The 4,238-nt window shown below is 41.7% G+C and overlaps 1 protein-coding gene across 1 annotated transcript in view; it reads right to left on the minus strand.

Annotated features, from left to right (window-relative positions):
- Positions 1-4,063, minus strand: part of HSD17B6 (hydroxysteroid 17-beta dehydrogenase 6) — a 36,095-nt gene extending 32,032 nt beyond the window's left edge. Inside the window, exon 1 of the mRNA XM_030866581.3 lies at positions 4,045-4,063. The gene's annotated coding sequence lies outside the window, so the exon portion shown is untranslated. The remainder of the gene's footprint in view (positions 1-4,044) is intronic.
- Positions 4,064-4,238: the final 175 nt, after the last annotated feature.

Genomic DNA, 4,238 nt, shown 5'->3' on the forward strand with positions numbered 1-4,238 from the left:
TAATCATTAGAGAAATGCAAATCAGAACTACAATGAGGTATCAACTCACACAGGTCAGAATGGCATCATCAAAAATCTACAAACAATAAATGGTGGAGAGGGTGTGGAGAAAAGGGAATCCTCTTGCACTGTTGTTGGGAATGTAAATTGATACAGCCACTATGGAGAACAGTATGGAGGTTCCTTAAAAAACTAAAAACTACCATACAACCCAGCAATCCCACTACTGGGCATATACCCTGAGAAAACCATAATTCAAAAAGAGACATACACCACAATGTTCATTGCAGCATTATTTACAATAGCCAGGACATGGAACCAACCTAAATGTCCATCGACAGACAAATGGATAAAGAAGATGTGGTACATATATACAATGGAATATTACTCAGCTATAAAAGGGAACGAAATTGGGTCATTTTTTGAGACGTGGATGGATCTAGAGACTGTCATACAGAGTGAAGTAAGTCAGAAAGAGAAAAACAAATATCGTATATTAATGCATATATGTGGAACCTAGAAAAATGGTACAGATGAACCAGTTTGCAGGGCAGAAATAGAGACACAGATGCAGAGAACAAACATGTGGACACTAAGAGGGAAAGTGGTAAGGGTGGGGGGTGGTGTGATGAATTGGGAGATTGGGATTGACATGTATACACTAATATGTATAAAATGGATAACGAATAAGAGCCTACTGTATAAAAAAATAAATTAAATAAAATTCAACAATTAAAAAAAAAAAGAGAGAGAGATGTACCACAATGTTCATTGCAGCACTGTTTACAAGACCCAGGACATGGAACCAACCTAAACGTCCATCAACAGATGAATGGATAAAGAAGATGTGGCACATGTATACAATGGAATATTACTCAGCCATAAAAAGAAACGAAATTGAGTTATTTGTAGTGAGGTGGATAGATCTAGCGTCTGTCATACAGAGTCAAGTAAGTCAGAAAGAGAAAAACAAATACCATATGCTAACACATATATATGGAATATAAAATTTAAAAAAAATGGTTCTGAAGAACCTAAGGGCAGGACAGGAATAAAGATGCAGAAGTAGACTTGAGGACACGGGGAGGGGGAAGGGTAAGCTGGGACAAAGTGAGAGAGTGGCATTGACATATATACACTACCAAATGTAAAATAGATAGCTAGTGGGAAGCAGCCGCATAGCACAGGGAGATCATCTCCATGCTTTGTGACCACCTAGAGGGGTGGGATAGGGAGGGCGGGAGGGAGGCTCAAGAGGGAGGTGATATGGGGATATATTTATACGTATAGCTGATTCACTTTGTTATATAGCAGAAACTAACACAACATTGTAAAGTAATTATATTCCAATAAAGATGTTGAAAAGAAATGCTGATGCCAATAGACAGCTGGGTTATAAATTCATCTATAACATGTCATTATACTTCTTGATTTGGGTCCATTGCCCCTGCTAGACTATAACTTTCTCGGAAGTAGAACCCATATCACTTTTTCTCCACAGAGCCTAACTAAATGTCCAACACAAATTTTCAATAACTCTTTGTGGAATAAATGAATAAGTTAAAGAATGACTGAATGAACTATATCTTTCCCGAACAGATCATCCTTTTACATGCTAAAAACATCCAGAATAACAACAGGAGCTGGACTGCAAGTCCATGAAGTAGGTTCTACGTCTGCAAAGAACTTGAAGAGAGAGAACTAGGGCTGACAGATTACCCAAAGAGGTTGATAGCAGACATAAATAGTAAATGTAAAGGGGATGGTAGATAGCATAAGGCTTGAAGGACAAAGGGGTTTTGCACCTATGAGGATGAAAGCACAAGGGGAAACCAACTGAATGGCAATACTGCCTCCCAGTGGCCCTTGGGATAAAAGCCTCTATACCAGAGCACTTTCACAAAATAATAGCTTTCTCACTTTGAGTGGTTCTGGGCTATGAGCTGGGCCAGGCACCTCTTACTTTATCTCATTTAACCCTTACAACAATCCCTTGTAGACACATAGCTTGTAGATTAGGACTGAATCACACAGACTCTGGAGTCAGGATGTCTGGCTCTCCTACTTACTAGGTTTGTGACCTGGGGCAAATTAATTCTCAGCATATGTCCCCATCTGTAAAACAGGGATAATATTAGTACCTATCACATACATCCTTGACAGCATAGCAAATGCTATATAAACGTTAGCTATTATTATGCCCTTTTTTCTGGTGAGGAAAACTTATGTTAAATAAATGAAGCATACAATAGGAACTCAATAAATAAACCTCCTTTGCTTTCCCCCCTTATGTCTTAGCTCCTTACAGTGTGCCCTCCTTAATGGTCCTGAAATTTAAATAGGGGACTCCCAAATAGCTCAAAAAAGTCAGTTCCTAAAGGGAGCAATAAGGAATCTCCAGTAAAGAAACTGAGAAACCTCCATTAAAAAGCCCAGGGCATGTGGTTCTGGAAAAGAGAACTCTACTGGCACTCTTGTTACTGTTATTAGAGTGAAGACCTTCCCAGCAATGAAATTCACTCTACTGAAAACAGGATGCACGGAGATTGTGAAAATCAACTAAGATTTGTGCAGGATGTCACATTTCTAGAAATATTCAAATAAATATGATCTGTCCAGCGCCTATTTTTCACAACTTTGCCCACAGAAGCTAAGGGACCATGATCACTTTCAAGATTGGGCTAATAATAACCTACTAGAGAGTCTATTCTCTCGTTGCTTTCCTACTATTATTGTAAAAATAAAATTCATGAAAATGATAGTTTTCATGTGACACAACACTGATGTGATTATCAGACTGCCCACCCCAGTCCACCTTTGAGATGAGATGTATCTTTACCTGGTCAGACTTATTGGCAGATCTGCACATCGATAGCAAACAGGCTCCTTTACATGGAGAGTAAAGCTCTCCATGCTTCTGCAAGCTTCCTCTGATTCAGATTTTAGTATTCCTGGGTGTTCTATTTGAGAGACTGAATATACAAACAAACAATGACCAGACCATATTTAAAAACAGAACTCTGACCCACAACCTGCCCGAAGCCTACCCAGGAAACCAGCCCCCTTATCTATAATAAACAGCCCAGGAAGCCAGCCTGCTTAAGTCAGACTTATAGGAAGTCAGACTGCGGTGTCTAGTGATAGTCCAGGAAGCCAAATAACCCATATAACAATCCGCTCAAAATAGCCAGGACTTGATTAACAACTGAGAGCTTCCCTAATTTTTGTCCCCACTTCCAACTTAGGACCAACCAGAGAAAGCCACATGTGCACCCCTAACCAATCACATAGGATGCCCCTCTCTTGAGTTAGCCCACCTACAACTTACCCATGAAAACAGCCTTGAATCAGGACATACCTGAAACCTTCCCTTTTTTCACTATTAATCTTTTCCACTCCTCTGCCTGTCTATGAGTCTCTGCCAAAATACAAGTGACGGTGGCTGACTCCCTTTCTAAACATAGCAAGCTCTTGAATAAATAGCTTTTGCTTTTCTCATTTGGTTGGTCATCATTTATTTCCACATATTGGACCTAGTAATTCTACAAAGAACTAATTTCCAAACCCTCTTTAAAAGATATTGGTTGGGTTTCCGTGGTGGCACAGTGGTTAAGAATACGCCTGCCAACGCAGCGGTCACAGGTTCGAGCCCTGGTCCGGGAAGATCCCACGTGCCGCGGAGCAACTAAGCCCGTGCGCCACAACTACTGAGCCTGTGCTCTACAGGCCGCGAGCCACAACTACTGAGCCCATGTACCATAACTACTGAAGCCTGCACGCCTAGAGCCCATGCTCCACAACAAGAGAAGCCACTGCAATGAGAAGCCCGCGCACCGCAACGAAGAGTAGCTCCCATTCCCGCAACTAGAGAAAGCCCATGCGCAGCAACGAAGACCCAACTCAGCCAAAGATAAATAAAAAATTTTTTAATCTTAAAAAAAAGAGATACTGGTTAACATTGTTTCTAAAACAGTCATAAAGTTAGCGGAGAACATCTCTTTTACTTCATCTTAATAACCTAAATCTATATGCTTCAAGGCTCACCTTTAGGCAGAAGATATCCCTGGAATGGGCGCAGCCTCCTTCTGCCCACCTGAGTAGTGGAGTGTCGAAGCGGGCGGGTGGAGACCGCGGGAGCGCCTCCCTCGCTCAGGCCGACCTCCGAATGGGAACTACAATTCCCAGTGGCCCCTGCAGACCGCCGGCCGCGGCCACGATGCGCCTGCGCAGTGGCGGGG

Source organism: Globicephala melas, chromosome 10 (genome assembly GCF_963455315.2).
Source record: "Globicephala melas chromosome 10, mGloMel1.2, whole genome shotgun sequence".
NCBI lineage: Eukaryota > Metazoa > Chordata > Mammalia > Artiodactyla > Delphinidae > Globicephala > Globicephala melas.